Source organism: Balaenoptera physalus (assembly GCF_965194825.1).
Source record: "Balaenoptera physalus genome assembly, chromosome: 3".
Taxonomy (NCBI): Eukaryota; Metazoa; Chordata; class Mammalia; order Artiodactyla; family Balaenopteridae; genus Balaenoptera; species Balaenoptera physalus.
This window is the reverse complement of record NC_138890.1, coordinates 18,347,108-18,365,272: the sequence shown is the minus strand read 5'-3', so window position 1 is coordinate 18,365,272 and position 18,165 is coordinate 18,347,108. Positions and strand designations below refer to the sequence as shown.

Sequence of the window (18,165 nt, the reverse complement as noted above, 5' to 3'; positions counted from 1 at the left end):
AACAGGGCACTTGAATAGGTAAGGAGGGACTGTCTGTGGGTGGCAGCCTGGACAGTCCATCTCAGGGAGTGGGTGGAAGGTAGAAAAGTTGGACAGACTCTGGTGGAAGGGGGCTGGCAAAGGCAGAATATTGGGGGTTTGGGAAGAGAGGGGAAAGTGTGAAACAGCCTCTGGAGACTGGGGATTGGACAGACCAGGGAAATGCAACGTGACCTGGGCGGGACAAATTGCCTCTTGAGGTTCACGGTCTGGAATTGGAGTGAAGCCCGTCAGGTCCATGTGGCTTGTGATTTTCCCAGCCATCTTCTGCTGGAGAGTTGGATTTAACATGGTTAAGGTTTCATCAAGAGAGTTCAAGGAAGTGAGGAGGGGCAGGAGTTTGGGGTGTATGCAAGGGAGTGATAATCATGATAATGTTAGCTCTTCTTTTTGACCTTTGGATCATGAATTATGTTGCCAGCCGCATCCATTTTATTTTACATTACCTCTACTGAATTTTATAATTTGAATGTATGTATATATGTTATGTATGTATGTATATAGAATGTATATAGAATATAGAATTCTATATAGAATATAGAATGTATATAGAATAAAAACTGTATTAAAAATAAAATATAGGGCTTCCCTGGTGGCGCAGTGGTTGAGAATCTGCCTGCCAATGCAGGGGACATGGGTTCAAGCCCTGGTCTGGGAAGATCCCACATGCTGCGGAGCAACTAGGCCCGTGAGCCACAACTACTGAGCCTGCGCATCTGGAGCCTGTGCTCCGCAACAAGAGAGGCCGCGATAGTGAGAGGCCCGCGCGCCATGATGAAGAGTGGCCCCTGCTTGCCGCAGCTAGAGAAAGCCCTCGCACATAAACGAAGACCCAACGCAGCCAAAAATAAAAATAAATAAAATAAAATAAAATATAAAGTATACAAATATATAAAAATGTATAAATAAAGTTAAAATTGTAATAAAAATCTAAAAAATAATTGTAATGAGAACTCTTAAGGAGAGTCAAGAAGATATCACAAAGAAACAATAAGAAAAAACAAAGATTTTGGAATATATCTATTCCAAATCTATATCTAATTTCTGTCTCTATCTCTATCTACCTATGTAGACATAACTATCTTCTTAAGGGTTCTCATTACAGTATTTCTCGTGTTTCTCTCAAAGCTATTTTTGTTTCCTCTCTGAAGTCTGCCTCTCCTGGAGCCACCTGCTCTGATGATGGGCCTCTGTCCCCTTCCCTCAAGCCACTGGGTCCTTTGTATCAGTGCTCTCGCTGTGGTCCTGGACCGGGACATTAGCATCACTTGGGAGCTTGTTGGGAATGCGGATGCTCAGGCTCTGCTGGAGACCCCCTGAATCAAATCTCTGGGGGCAGGGCCCAGGAATGTGCATATTTACTAGCTCCCCAGGGATTCTGTTGAGAACTGCTGCTTATATCCCTGTGGCCTTTACTCTCCTACTCATGTGAGGAATGTGGGCCCCTCCAGACCTGCACTAGTGAGGATCGGGGGCTCTTGGACAGCTGCACTGGGGAGCTGGCATGAGGCATGGAAGCAAGTCCTTCCTTCTCTTAGGGGTGTGGGGACAAGAGAATGGTGAGTGAGCTGGCCAACAAAGGTCTGGCTCCCCATTTCTCCACTTCTCCATGTGTATGTTTTGGGTTGAGTTGGCACCCAGCCAGCCCTGTGCATGTTAATTACTGTTCTTACCTCACTGTTCTCACTGTGATCCTTGAGGGCTTTCTCAGGCCTCTTCCTGGCCCAACAAAGGTAGGACACTGAGGTCTCAGACCCAGATATAACACAAAGTCAGCTGAGTTTCAAAATGGATTTAAAGAACTTACGGGCTTCCCTGGTGGCGCAGTGGTTAAGAATCCACCTGCCAATGCAGGGGACATGGGTTCGAGCCCTGGTCCGGAAAGATCCCACATGCCTCAGAGCAACTAAGCCCATGCGCCACAACTACTGAGCCACGTGCCACAACTACTGAAGCCCAGGCACCTAGAGCCCATGCTCCACAACAAGAGAAGCCACCGCAATGAGAAGCCCCCGCACCGCAACGAAGAGTAGCCCCCACTCGCCGCAACTAGAGAAAGCCCGCACGCAGCAATGAAGACCCAACGCAGCCAAAATAAATAGATAAAATAAATTAAAAAAAAAAAAAAGAACTTACAACCGAGGAAAGACTAATTTGAAAATCAAGTTGTTTTTTTTTTTTTGATTTGCTTAGGCTAATCCTGAAGGACTCTTGTCTAAACATTTTTCTGTGTGAAGAACTGAGTGGGGAAGATTGCAGGCTGATGTAGGAGCTGAGAGATAAGTCCACTGGCTGGGAGCCTGGCGGGACTGTGTGTGGGCTGTGAGTGTGTGCAAGAAGTGCCATGAGCCTGGAAAGCCTGCTGGCTGCAGGGTCCCAGCACTCCAGCACCCCAAGGGCTGGGGACAGGGAGAGCAGCTGAACAGCCTGGGTCTCTTGAGAGAGAACCTCAGGGACGTTCTCAGTGGTGACAAAACACGAAGAGTGCTTCCCCAGCAGGTGGCCATGGCTGGGGGTGAGCTTCAGTGGATGCAGTGGGCACAGATACCAGTCCATCTTGTGCTGCCTTGGAGGATGCTGGTGGAGCTGGGACCAGGCATCCATCTCCTTGCAGCCGGGGCTCCACCTGAGGAAAGGGGGACAGGGTGGGATGAATCTGCCTGAAATGTCTGAGTAACCTTAGATGGGACTGAGTTTTCCTTCAGGGGACTAGATGAGATGTACAGAAACTGGAATCAGAAATTCAGATTGCATTATGAAAAATAGAGCGTTAGGTTTTGAACATGTAACTTTGAGAATTTGTACTTGTTATATTTATACTTGAATGTGAAAATATCGTGCATACAATTGGTGCCCAGTAGGTGCTAGTTAATGTCTTTTCATTTATGCACAGAGCCTAGATATGTGCCCATACATCAGTGGAAAGGGTAATGGAGCAGAGAAAATGCCCAGGTGATGCTGTCATACTATTTTTTTAAAAATAAATTTATTTATTTTATTATTTATTTATTTATTTATTTTGGCTGCGTTGGGTCTTTTGTTGCTGTGCACAGGCTTTCTCTAGTTGCGGTGAGCGGGGGCCACTCTTCGTTGTGGTGCGTGGGCTTCCCATTGCGATGGCTTCTCTTGTTGTGGAGCACGGGCTCTAGGCATGTGGGCTTCAGTAGTTGTGGCACACGGGCTCAGTAGTTGTGGCTCACGGGCTCTGGAGCACAGGCTCAGTAGTTGTGGCGCACGGGCTTAGTTGTTCCGCGGCATGTGGGATCTTCCTGGACCAAGGCTCAAACCCGTGTCCCCTGCATTGGTAGGCAGATTCTTAACCACTGCGCCACCAGGGAAGCCCCTGTCATACTATTTTCATTCAGAAATTTGTTTGCCTTTTAGCACATTTTGGATCATACCATGTAGATGATTTTTATAACTTAGAGGTAATCATTAGTACAGATGATTAAATTCCTAGTTGATCAGAAGACCTAGGTCTGAATCCTGGGCTCACCACTCACTAGGTGTGGAACCTTGAGCAAGTACTTTATCTCCAAAAGGCTTCCTTGTCAATGGAGATAATGCCTGATTCACGAAGCTGGTGGACAGCAATGAATGTCTCTTGATGGCTTATACCCACCTACCTGGAGCTGTGCTAGGCAATTTAATAGGAGTTTTTTAAACAGTAGAGCAACTAGCATAGGACCAGGCACACATGCAGAAGACAGTGAAAGAGTAATTCTGTTCTCCCATGTACACACACAACACACACACCACATGCACGCACACCACATACACACCACACGTGCACCCCAGCAGTACACGCTGCAGGCACACATACCACAGACATGCAGACTATAGACATGGTGCATGTGCATACACAGACACCACATACATGCATGCACACACAGACACCTAGATATACAATACATGCACACACACCACACACATGCAACACATGCACACATGCCACAACCTCACATATGTCACATACCACCCACCCACACACTTGTATCACATGCACACACAATACACATCACACATACGACCTATGTGAACACACACACGCACATACTCCACCACACACACGTACATACACTCCATACACTCCAAGCATACACACAAGTGTGGTAACCAGGAATTGCAATAATTAGAGATACCACCAAGTGGCATCATGACACTTTTAATCAGGCATTTTTACTTGTCTGTTTTTATATAGTTGTGATTATACTCTCTATTAGTTCTCAAATGTGGCCAAAACTATTTTCCTAATAACACTAAGATGCCATTTGCCTTTTTTCACTGTTTCTCCCAGGAGTATACAGTGGAATTTTCCAGAGACTCCATGTTGTGTGACATTGCAACAGATTGAAGGCTGAGGCAGATCTGAGAATCCAGCTGTCTTCTACTAAGCCAGACATTAAAGAGGTTTGTAAATGTAAAACAATGCCACCCTTCTCACTACATTTTTAGAAGACATAGTTATTTTTCATAAAAGTGTTATTTACATGTACCGGGTTTATTATTGATATTTTAAAATAAATAAATAAATATTTCAAAATCTCCTCAGTTTTACTAATACAGTTAAAATTGATAGATATAACTCACATAAACAAAAGTTATTTAGGGGGTCTGCAATATATTTTTTTAAGAGTATAAATGTATCCTGAGGCAAAAACATTTGACAGTCACTGTTCTATATGTAATCACATGTCCATAGATACATTTCAAGTTTTTTCTTTTATTATAAATTTATAAAGTACCAACACATTACAGAGAAAGGGAAAATCACTTTTAAAAAATACATATTTCATTATTACCAATCAAAAATAAATTCCATATATTGTCTAGCAAATATTATCATTGTTTTGTGACAAAAGACACAAGGGTTGTAACAACAAAACTCCCTGAGAATCAAACTCATAACAATGCCAAAATAAATCACAAAAATATACAAATTAAGATCGTATGCAAAACTAATATGAGTTATTTGCTATGATGGCTGTGACTTGCCTACCCATTTGGAGGCCACTTGGGAAGGTCTCCTGTTCATGGGAAGACACACAGGGGTGGACTGGTTCCAGGGTATGGCCAAGAGACGAGAGACAATTGCTATTGATGTTTTGCCATGTTTTGACCCAGTGTTTCTGCACATATTTCTGCACAGCTGAGGTGTTCTGGATATAAGCTCAGAGTCGCAGGTTGCATCAGCCAAGTCCCGTCTTGTTGATGTTGACATGTGCATGTGGCAGCTCGGAGCCTTCACCTGCTCAAGCTGCAGCCCAGGATCCTAGGCGGGCCATGCCCCTCAGTATTTTAATGGCCTTCAATGGGTCTTACTTGAATAACCCTAGTTGCCTCTAGGTTGTCACCTGCGCGTTCTGGCTAAGGCGTGTCCCCAGGTGTTTTTACCTGCAGGCAGCAGCCCTCAGGCCCCCTGACTTTGTTCTTCTTGGCCTCTGTGGGGTGTGGAGGGTGTCTGCCATCCTGTGAGGGGGCCATGGCCTTGTGGTGCCCTGTTCCTGCTCCTCTGACCTCTGCTCACTCTGCCCTCCCGGGTCGGGGCCCCTGCCATGACCTGCTGCTCCACTGATGCTATTTTCAGGCTCTGTGTGGGCCCCATGGTGTCCACTTCTTTAGCACCTGTGGCAGGGCCAGCTCCCAGGACCTTCCCATACATCTCTCTTCTATGACAGAGCTGAGAAAAGCCTGCCTGGCCCACGTTCACCTCTCAGAAGGTATAGATTGCTGGAACTGCAGAGTTACATAAGACTCTTGGCGAGCCAAGGTGGGAAGGAGGTTCCTTGAACAGAGCAGCCAGTGAAGGGGGACTCCACCCTGCCTCCCCAGGGCCCATGGGACTCCAGGCAGGGCTGCCCAGGAGGATTCAGGGCCAACCTCCTGCTATTGATACTCTGCTCGCCAGCACATGCCCTGTTGTTCCCTCTGCTCACCTGCCTTCTTCAGCCTCCTTCCCTCCCATGCAGCAGACATGTTTCAATGTGATTGTGAGCCCAGTTGAAGTTCTTTCCTATGATTCGTCTGGGCCCTCAGAAAAATCTAGAGATGGGCCCAGACCCTGAACCCCACGAAAAGTGTTCCAGACTCTTCACGAGAGCACCGAGCTTTGTCTGCTGAGAGCCCGCTGTGTGTTGGGGGCTGTCCAGCTCCACAGATGGGCCTGTCTGTCCCTCAGCTTCAGCCGGATACCATATCCAACTCCACACATATACATTTTAAAATTGAGGTATAGTTCAGTCAAATGCACAGATCTTAAGTGTATAGATGATTTTTGACAAATATTTATATATCTGTGTAGCCAACTCCCCAATCAAGATACAGAACATTGTCATCACTCTAGAAAAATTTCCATCAGCCCCTTTCCAGTGTATCCATCTCCCCCCTGCCCCCATCCTGCTCCCCAAGCAACCACTATTCTGATTTCTATTCCAAAAGATTAGTTTTTTTTTTCTGGTTTGAACTTCATATTAATGTATCATAAAGTATGTACTCTTTTGGATCTGACTCCTTTAGCTCAAAACACTGTTTTTTTTAGGTTCTTCCTTGTTTTTGCTTGTATCAGTAAACCATTCCTTTTTAAAACTGTCAAGTAGTGTTCCATCGTATGAATATACCACAATTCGTTTATCCATTTGCTTGTTGAGGAGCATTTGAGTTGTTTTCAATTTTTTCTATTATGAATAAAGTTGCAATCAACATTCTTGTACAGGATTTGTGTGGACACATGTTTTCATTTCTCTTGGGTCAATACCTAGGGGTGGAATTGCTGGGTCATAAGGTAAGAGAATGTTTAACAGTATAAGAAGCTGTCAAACTTTTCCACAATACTTGTATCAATTTATACATCTTTTTAAAAAAATATTTTTAATGAGATTCTTGTCTGCTTACATTCTGTTATGTATGTATGTATGTATGTATGTATGGCTGTGTTGGGTCTTAGTTTCTGTGCGAGGGTTTCTCTAGTTGTGGCAAGCGGGGCCACTCTTCATCGCGGTGCGCGGGGCTCTCACTATCACGGCCTCTCGTTGCGGAGCACAGGCTCCAGACGCGCAGGCTCAGTAATTGTGGCTCACGGGCCGAGTTGCTCCGCGGCATGTGGGATCTTCCCAGACCAGGGCTCGAACCCACGTCCCCTTCATTGACAGGCAGATTCTCAACCACTGCGCCACCAGGGAAGCCCCTATACATCTTTTTAATGTGAACATCTTAGTGTGTGTGTAGTAATATACTATAGTTTTAATTTGCACATATGTTCAATTTTATATATATATATATTTTACTTATTAGTGTATTTAAACTCTGCCTTATTCTAAGAAGGATTTCAGGCAGTTAATTTGCTTTCTATATTTTTTCTATAATATACTGCCTTATATCATAATGTATTTTCAAAGTATTTAAAAAATGATTGTGTACTTTTTAGAACAGTTTGTACCTCTTAATCCCCTGTAATGCTCCTCCCCCCTTCCCTCTTCCCAATGGTAACCACTAGTTTGTTCTCTATATTTGTGAGTCTACTTCTTTTTTGTTATATTCACTAGTTTATTGTATTTTTTAGATTCCACATATAAGTGATATCATACAGTATTTGTCTTTCTCTGTCTGACTTATTTCACCTAGCATAAGAACGTCCAAGTCCATCCATTTTGCTGCAAATGGTAATATTTCATTCCTTTTTAACAGCTGAGTAGTATTCCATTGTATATATACGCCACATCTTCTTGATCCATTCATCTGTTGATGGACACTTAGGTTGCTTCCATATCTTTGCAATTGTAAATAATGCTGCTATGAACATTGTGGTGCATGTATCTTTTTGAATTAGTGTTTTTTTTCATATATATACCCAGGAGTAGAATTGTTGGGTCATATGGTATTTCTATTTTTAGTTTCTTGAGAAACCTTCATACTGTTTTTCACAGTGGCTGCACCACTTTACACTCCCACCAACAGTGTACAAGGGTTCCCTTTTCTCCACATCCTCGTCGATATTTGTTATCTTTGGTCTTTTTGATGATAGCCATTCTGACAGGTGTGAGGTGATATATCATTGTGGTTTTGATTTACATTTCCCTGATGATTAGCGATGTTGAGGATCTTTTCATGTGCCTGTTGGCTATCTGCATTTCCTCTTTGGAAAAATGTCTATTCAGTTCTTCAGTCCATTTTAAAATCAGTTTTTTTTTTTGATGTTGAGTTTTATGAGCTGTTGTATTAGGGGTTAATATGTTGGCTATTAACCCCTTATAGGTCATATCATTTGCAAATATTTTCTCCCATTCATTAGGTTATCTTTTCATTTTGTTGGTGGTTTCCTTTGCTGTGCAAAAGCTTTTAAGTTTAATTAGGTCCCATTTGTTTATTTTTGCTTTTATTTCCTTTGCTTTAGGAGACAGATCCAAAAAATATTCCTACAATTTATGTCAAAAAGTGTTCTGCCTATGTTTTCTTCTAGGAGTATTATAGTATTTGGCCTTATATTTAGGTCTTTAATCCATTGTGAGTTCATTTTTTATATGGTATTAGAGAATGTTCTAATTTTATTCTTTTACATGTGGCTGTCCAGTTTTTCCAGCACCACTTATCTTTTTTTTAAGATTTATTTATTTATTTTATATTTTATTTTTTTTTGTCTGCGTTGGGTCTTTGTTGCTGAGCGCAGGCTTTCTCTAGTTGTGGTGAGCAGGGGCTACTCTTCTTTGCAGTGTGCAGGCTTCTCATTGTGGTGGCTTCTCTTGTTGTGGAGCAGGGGCTCTAGGCATGTGGGCTTCAGTAGTTGTGGCACGTGGGCTCAGTAGTTGAGGCTCGCAGGCTCTAGAGTGCAGGATCAGTAGTTGTGGCACACAGGCTTAGTTGCTCCGCAGCATGTGGAATCTTCCCAGACCAGGGCTCGAACCTGTGTCCCCTGCATTGGCAGGTGGATTGTTAACCACTGTGCCACCAGGGAAGTCCCTATTTTTTTTTTTGATAAATTTATTTATTTATTTTTGGCTGTGTTGGGTCTTTGTTGCTGCATGTGGGCTTTTTCTAGTTGTGGCGAGCGGGGGCTACTCTTCATTGTGGTGCGTGGGCTTCTCATTGCGGTGGCTTCTCTTGTTGCGGAGCACAGGCTCTAGGTGCTCAGGCTTCAGTAGTTGTGGCTCACGGGCTTAGTTGCTCCACAGCATGTGGGATCTTCCTGGACCAGGGCTCGAACCCGTGTCCCCTGCATTGGCAGGCAGATTCTTTTTTTAAAAAATTATTATTATTATTATTTTTAAATTAATTAATTAATTAATTAATTTTTGACTGTGTTGGGTCTTCATTTCTGTGCGAGGGCTTTCTCTAGTTGTGGCAAGCGGGGGTCACTCTTCATCACGGTGCGTGGGCCTCTCACTATCCTGGCCTCTCTTGTTGCGGAGCACAGGCTCCAGACGCGCAGGCTCAGTAGTTGTGGCTCACGGGCATAGTTCCTCCGCGGCATGTGGGATCCTCCCAGACCAGGGCTCGAACCCGTGTCCCCTGCATTAGCAGGCAGATTCTCAACCACTGCGCCACCAGGGAAGTCCCGAGCACCACTTATTGAAGAGACTGTCTTTTCTCCATTGTATATTTTTGCCTTCTTTGTTGTAGATTAATTGACCATAAGTGCGTGGATTTATTTCTGGGGTCTCTATTCTGTTCCATTGATCTATGGGTCTGTTTTTGTGCCAGTACCATTCTGTTTTGCTTACTGTGGTGTTGTAGTATAGTCTGAAGTCAGGGAGTGTGATTCCTCTAGCTCTGTTCTTCTTTCTCAAGATGTTTTGGCTATTTGGGGTTTTTTGTGCTTCCATACAAATTTTAAAATTATTTGTTCTAGTTTTGTGAAAAATGCCATTGGTATTTTGATAGGAATTGCATTGAATCTGTAGATTGCCTTGGGTAGTATGGTCATTTTAACAATATTAATTCTTCTAATCCAAGAACATGGTTTATCCTTCCATCTGTTTGTGTCAATTTATTTCATCAGTGTCTTATACTTTTCCGAGTACAGGTCCTTTACCTCCTTAGGTAGGTCTATTCTTAGGTATTCCCAGGGATGCAAGGAATTTTTAATATCCACAAATCAATTAATGTGATACACCACATTAACAAATTGAAGAATAAAAACCATATGATCATCACAATAGATGCAGAAAAAGCTTTTGATTTTGACAAAATTCAAAGTCCATTTATGATAAAAACTCTCCAGAAAGTGAGCATAGAGGAAACATACCTCAACATAATAAAGGCCACAGATAACAAACCCACAGCTAACATCATACTCAGTGGTGAAAAGCTGAAAGCATTTCCTCTAAGATCAGGAATAGGACAATGATGCCTATTCTCACCACTTTTATTCAACATAGTTCTGGAAGTCCTAGCCACAGCAATCAGAGAAGAAAAAGAAATAAAAGGAATCTAAGTGGGAAAGGAAGAAGCAAAACTGTCACTCTTTGCGAATGACATGATACTGTACATAGAAAATCCTAAAGATGCCACCAGAAAACTACTAGAGCTCATCAATAAATTTGGTAAAGTTGCAGGTTACAAAATTAACATACTGAAATTTGTTGCGTTTCTATACACTAACAATGAACTATCAGAAAGAGAAATTAAGGAAACAATCCCATTTACCATTGCATCAAAAAGAACAAAATTATTGTGCATTTTTAAATGGTTGCATAATAATCCAGAATATGAGTGAATAGTATACTTTCTTTTGGTTGTTTTAGGCAGTATGCGTGGAGGTTAGAACAATGGGCCCTGGAAACAGCAGTCTGGGTTTGAAGGGAAAGTGACTCAATCTCTCTGAGCCTCTACAGAGAGCATGTTGTGAGCATAGAATAAGAAAATGCATGTGAAAACCTTAGTGGAGTAATGTGCAGTAAATTCTTTCTGTTATAACCCACATTACCCTTGTGCACAAAGCTTTTCCCCTTATTTAAGATTACTCCTTTAGGATCAATATTCAAAAGTGTTACTGGGTCAGTAGATGTGAGCATTTTTAAGAATCTTGATATCTATGCCCAAATTGCTCTCTAAAAGGAACCCATTTACCCTCCCACCAGCAGCATATGAGAGTGTCTTTGTCACCACAACATTCCTAGAAGTGTTGACTTTTTACCATAGTGGAATGTTCTATCTACAGTGGGAGAAGTCATGTTAATAGGCAGTGACTCAGGAATTACTCCCTACATCTTCTGCAGTGACACCTGACACCTGTTCAGTATCAGTTAGCTATTGCCACAGTTAAGCTGCTTAACAAAACATCCCTACATGTCAATGACATACAGTAATAAGTATTTCCTACTGATTAGTTTGCAAATTGGCTTGTGTGGCTCCGTTTCATTCTTCCTGGGACTCTCACCCTCCTCCTGGGACTAACAGGGACATACTCATCACAGGCACCTGAGAGAGGGCACACCTGACCACTCAAACACATTTGAAATTTTTGCTTGTGTCATAGCTGCTAATATCTCATTGGCTGAGCCCAAAGTCAAGTGGTGGGAAAGTGGATCTCACTCACAAGGAGACTGTGGCAAGGGTGTGGATGCAGGGAGGATGAAGAACTGGGGCCAGTAGTTCAATTTACCACTCCCTGCTTCCTGTTGTTGTAAGTTAAAAGAAACTTCTTTATTGGATTTAAAAGGATAAAGGATAGATTTCTTTTACGCTTAATATGTTGATATATTAGTAATATATATAATATATATTAGTTATTTTAGAAGTTTTTCATATGTCAGCAATTCAACACTCTCTTTAGGAGAACCTGTCAGGATACAACTTTTCCTATACAGTTCCTGATCATATATGATCTCTCTTCCATCCCAGGCAGCTCTCCACCTAGCATGATCTGATTTACTGAAAAGGATATGTGATAATTTAAATGAATTCTTAGATGTACTCCCCACCTTACTTCTGGCCTTGAGTGAGTTCAAAGACAAAATTTATAAACATGTTCATTAGCTTAAAAGAGCAAACCGGTTTACTAGTCCAATTATTTAGTAAATCAGAACAATTTATTGAAAATCAAAAATTGAGTTTTTACAGAGCATGGCAGTTATAATTGGATGCTTTGTAAAAGATTTGTTCTTGCAGTTGGTCAGTATCATATGAACTTTGAGAATGATTTCACTTCTTTCCCTCCTACCTGCTCCCATTAACCCTGCAACCAGTTCCCTACCACAGTGAGCTCATTTGAGATTTTAATTCCAGATTGAAATTTAACTTTTTGTTAAACCTAGTGCACCAACTCTAAGTTTTTACTTTACTTCCCCCTCCACTATTTATTGGATTCTATATCTTCCACTTTCTTTGATTCTTTGGGGCAAGCTTTAAATAGTATGAACTGACACATGCTTGAAGATGTCTTTATTTAGCATCCCCACTTGAATGCTAGTTTGGCTGGGTATTAGATTCTAGGTTAAAAATGATTTTTCCTTCAGATTATTAGAGAAATTGCCCTACCATCTTCTAGCATTCAGGGTTGATAATGGAGATGTCTGATGTCAAGCAGATTTTCATTCTATTGGGATAACCTATTTTCTCTCTTTGGAAGCTAGTAGGATTTTCCTTCCACCCTTGGTGTTCCAAAATTTTACCACAATATGTCTAGATTTTTGGAATTCTATTTTACTTTTCATTCACTCTGCTTAGCACTCAATGAACCCTATTAGTCTGAAGATGGATGTCTTTCTTCAGCTGTTGAATTGTCACCCATCATCCCATTATTTCTTTGAGTATTTCTTCACTTCCATTTTACCTGTTCTTTCCTTTTGGTACTCCTGTTACACACATACTGGAATTTCTGGGTCTACTGTTCATATCTCATGACTTTTAACTCATATTTTCTATTTTTTTTTATCCTTCAAACTTAGCTTTAGGAGAATTCCTTTGTTTGATCTTCATGTCACTAGTTTCTTCTGAGCTGTGGTATTCTGGTAACACCCTATTTTTTTTTTTAAGGTATAATTCAGTTTGCCTATTTTTCAAAATTTATTTATTTAATTTATTTACTTTTGGCTGCATTGGGTCTTCGTTGCTGTGTGCGGGCTTTCTCTAGTTGCGGAGAGCAGGGGCTACTCTTCGTTGCAGTGCATGGGTTTCTCATTGTGGTCGCTTCTCTTGTTGCAGAGCATGGGCTCTAGGCAAGCAGGCTTCAGTAGTTGTAGCATGAGGGCTTTAGAGTGCAGGCTCAGTAGTTGTGGCTTGTGGGCTTTAGAGTGCAGGCTCAGTAGTTGCGGCGCACGGGGCTTAGTTGCTCTGCGACATGTGGGACCTTCCCGGACCAGGGCTCAAACCCATGTCCCCTGCATTGGCAGGTGGATTCTTTTTTTTTTTAACATCTTTATTGGAGTATAATTGCTCTACAATGGTGTGTTAGTTTCTGTTTTATAACAAAGTGAATCAGCCATACATATACATATATCCCCATATCTCCTCCCTCTTGTGTCTCTCTCCCACCCTCCCTATCCCACCCCTCTAGGTGGTCACAAAGCACCAAGCTGATCTCCCTGTGCTATGTGGCTGCTTCCCACTAGCTATCGATTTTACATTTGATAGTGTATATATGTCCATGCCACTCTCTCACTTCGTCCTAGCTTACGCTTCCCCCTCCCTGTGTCCTCAAGTCCATTCTCTACGTCTGCGTCTTTATTCCTGTCCTGCCCCTGGGTTCCTCAGAATCTTTTTTTTTTTTTTTTTTAGATTCCATATATATGTGTTAGCATACAGTATTTATGTTTCTCTTTCTGACTTCACTCTGTATGACAGACTCTAGGTCCATCCATCTCACTACAAATAACTCAATTTCGTTTCTTTTTATGACTGAGTAATATTCCATTGTATATATGTGCCACATCTTCTTTATCCATTCATCTGTTGATGGACACTTAGATTGCTTCCATGTCCTGGCTATTGTAAATAGAGCTGCAATGAACAATGTGGTACATGACTCTTTTTGAATTATGATTTTCTCAAGGTATATGCCCAGTAGTGGGATCGCTGGGTCGTATGGTAGTTCTATTTTTAGTTTTCTAAGGAACCTCCATACTGTTCTCCATAGTGGCTGTATCAATTTACTTCCTCACCAACAGTGCAAGAGGGTTCCCTTTTCTCTACACCCTCTCCAGCATTTATTGTTTCTAGATTTTTTGATGAGGGCCTTTCTGACTGGTGTGAGGTGATACCTCATTGTAGTTTTGATTTGCATTTCTCTAATGATTAGTGACGTTGAGCATCCTTTTACGTGTTTGTTGGCAATCTGTATATCTTCTTTGGAGAAATGTCTATTTAGTCTTCTGCCCATTTTTGGATTGGGTTGTTTGTTTTTTTGATATTGAACTGCATGAGCTGCTTGTAAAATTTGGAGATTAATCCTTTGTCAGTTGCTTCACTTGCAAATACTTTCTCCCATTCTGTGGGTTGTCTTTTGGTCTTGTTTATGGTTTCCTTTGCTGTGCAAAAGCTTTTAAGTTTCATTATGTCCCATTTGTGTATTTTTGTTTTTATTTCCATTTCTCTATGAAGTGGGTCAAAAAGGATCGGCAGGCGGATTCTTAACCACTTCACCGCCAGGGAAGTCCCAACACCCTATTTTTGAACTTAATCTTCAGTTTTTACTATTTGCAATTAATTTTTATGGGTAAAATATCCTCTCTTATCTCTCTGAAGATAGAAATTATAGTTATTATAATGTCTTTACTTTCCCTATTGACTGGTTGTAGTTCTTCTATGTTATATTTGATATCTTTTTATCATGGTGTTGATTTTTCTCAAATGTTTGGAGATTCTTGGTTACCATTATGTATTTCTTTTTCCTTTCCTTTTCTTCCTCCCCCCCCTTTTTTTTTGCTTCTTTTAATTAAACAAGTCTTTCCTGTCATTTATGGGATTTTGATTAGGAAGGAGGTCAAATGGGGGTGCTTGGTCCTCCATCTGGGTCTGATCTGCATTTTTAGCAAAACAACTAAGTTTGGAAGGTTGAAACTAACGACACTAGGGCTGAGAGATTTCTTAATGTAAATATATTTCAGCAGAGTTAATGAAAACTTGGAGTGCTTACAAAGTTGGATATATTACATGTGTGACAAATTATATATAAACCAGATTTCATTTCCTGTTTTTTTTTTTTAATCAGCAAAGGAAAAATGGCAAGAAAACCAATGCTCCTATATTTTAGCTACACATTTTAAGGGATAATACATATTTAAACATTTTCAGCATTTGCTGTTAAAATGAATAAAACTTTACAATAAAATCCCCCCAAAGCATAAGTTCTAGCCAGCGATTAGCCCCTCATTCGAATGCTGTCCAGGTTTTGCCTCAGAGGGCCTGCCGGCCTCAGGCTGCTGCTGTTAGCAACCACAGAGCCATTTCTCTCACTTGTCTCTCATCACTATGGAGATTCTCATTAAATAAAGTGAACAGTCCTAATCATGTGAATGGCCCTTATTTGGCATTTTATCTGTGGCTGTCCGTTTCCACAAAACAACTGCCATCTAACCAATAAATACTTGTTGAATGCCTACTATGTGCTTGGACCGAGAGACACAAAGATCAATAGGACAAAACGCTTTCCCTCAAGGGAAGAAAATGCAAAATGCGTAGATTCCGTGGATCGTCAGCAAGTGCAGCCCAACTTGACACATTTTTGTGGTTCCTGAATTTAAAAATGTTTTGTTTGTGTAGGTGTAGTCCTTTAAAAATAATGTTTAATTTTCAAATGGGAGGTACCTTACAGGGTTCAAAAATCAAAATGACATGAAAAGTTATCCCCAACCACTCTTTCCTCATCTTCCACTCCCTCTAGCTAACCATTTTTATTAGATTCTTATTTCTACTTCTAATATTTCCTTATGCATAATATATGGAAACCTATTTTAATTTTCCCTTCCTAACAAGGGTGACATGCAATATACTTACCAAAATACCCTGCAGATCTTTTCATATCGGTCCACAGAGATCTCCCTTGTTGTCTTTCACAGCTCTTAGTAGTCCCCTCGGTGGATGTATCATAGTACATTAACCAGCCCCCTATGGAGGGCCACTTGGGATGTTTCCAGTCTTTTGCAATTACAGTGAACACCCCAGTGAATAATCTTGTGTCTGTCATTTGTATGTGTGCAGGGGTAATTGCAGAATTGATTTCCGGAAGTGGGATTGGCGCATTAAAATGTACTTGCGTCTATACTTCGGCAGGTTTTGCCAGCTGTCCCTTCAGAGCTGTCCCTTTACATCTTCCCCTCTCCCAGCAATGTCTGACAGCACCTCTTTCTCCTGAGTGAGAATATTTCTAATCCTTTCTTGTCATCTAGTACCAAATAATACCTTTTCCCCTTTTCTTCGCAGTGTTGTCTTTGTTCTCCAGTATTGTCCAGGTTTCTTTTAGTACAAGTTTCTTATAGCTGCTCATAAGTAGACAATGTGTTATATTTGCTTTGTGGTACGCCAGATGAGGAATTGTTGAACTCAGAATATTTAAGGGATGATGTGGAGTTCAGGGTGGCTGGGGTCCATGTTCAAGCTGCTGAGTAGTGAGAAGGAAGCTCAGGGACAGATTGTGGAGAACCTGGGCTGCCAGACACCAAAAGCTTTGGATTTTTTCTGCAGGCAACAGGCAGTCATGGAAGGTTTCACAGTAGAGGGAGGAGATGGTTAGAGCCATGTCAAGGCAGATTTTAATTCCAGTGGCCTCAGGATGGGGGAAGAGACTAAAGACTGCAATTCTTAATTCTTACATGTACCTGCTGTGGCTTGCTGTGGTAAGAAATGTGTAATATTGCTACTTAGCAGTTGTCTGTTACATCACATGCAGGGGGTTTGGGGAGAATTCATTAGTCAGGAGGGGTAATTTCTCTATTATGCTTTCTGACTGGAAGGGGCAAGGGGCCACTTTCCCACTTGGCCCCTCAAGGGTTGGCCTCATCATTGTTATTCAATGCATAATAATCGAAACACTGAGTCCCTTTAAGCTCACAGAGCAGCTGGTGCCTTTGAATCAGGATTTCTTATCCGCTCTTCTTTTGATATTATTTCCCATCCTCCAGGGAGAGGCGGTTCTCCTGATGGGGCAATCCCTCGTTCCAGACATAAGAAGAGAGGGTGTCAGACCGGAGAAAAGAAGGCCAGCTTCCCAAGGTTTCGCTCAGCTCTTTTCTATCCACCGAGTGGCCTTGCCAAACACTGTCGCCTGCTCCATGAGGGTGCGAGAAGCCGCGATGCTGTGTGCGGTTTCCATGGCAGTGGGCTGCGGAGGCCCGCGGGGACAGGCCAGGTGGCTGGCTCGTTCAGCTCGGAGCTGGCTCACCTGCTTTGCTGTTGGTAGCCGCCCTCTTCGCTCCTCTTAGTTCCTGGAGCTTTAGAATTTCTTTTGTTACTCCTTTTATAAGTCTGGTCTCTGTGTGAGAGAACCTTAAAGTTCTGAGCTTATAAAAAGTGCGACTTTAAGCGATTGAATGGCAGGAATTCAGAATGCGAGGGTGGAAAAGTACCGGGAGATAGCACGTCTCTCTGAATGGAGGCTGGAACTCGGAGGTGAGGCCGATTCTGAGGGCTGAGCTTCCAGCAAAGGGTGGCAGGAAAGACAGGGTCGCCCCCAAAGGGCCACGGGATTCTCTTCACAGATGTCATTGGCACGTGGGCTGTTAGAATTAAGAGTCTGGCCATCTTTGTTTCATAGGATCTCTTCATTTAATTAACTTCAGGGAATTCCCTGGCGGTCCAGTGGTTAGGACCCCGTGCTTCCACTGCAGGGGGCCTGAGTTAGATCTCTGGTCAGGGAACTGGGATCCCTCAGGCCCCGCGGCAAGGCAAGGCAAGGCAAGGCAAGGCAAGGCAAGGCAAGGCAAGGCAAGGCAAGGCAAGGCAAGGCAAGGCAAAAAAAAAAAACTTTAACTTCAGAAGATTGTATGTGTTGCAGTTACTTGCTGACAGAAATGTCAGTTCAATCATTGTCCATAATTTTCCAGTGAGGACACATTATCACAGGATTACTAGGAACTCAGGGTCATGCAAGGGAAATGAAGGATCTCAAATGGAGAAGGATGTCAAAGTCAGGTCCCAGTTCCCCAACGCTTTTTCAGCAAGTGCTTCTGGTTTCCACGTCGGCAGGCTGCAGTTGCT

General features: G+C 42.1%; 1 long non-coding RNA gene across 1 annotated transcript; it reads left to right on the top strand.

Annotated features, from left to right (window-relative positions):
• Positions 1 to 603: 603 nt before the first annotated feature.
• On the top strand, positions 604 to 17,886 carry LOC309656768. Its single transcript, XR_014261503.1, has 2 exons — positions 604 to 4,449; positions 17,091 to 17,886. It is a non-coding gene; the product is annotated as an uncharacterized lncRNA (long non-coding RNA).
• The last annotated feature ends 279 nt before the right edge of the window (positions 17,887 to 18,165 follow it).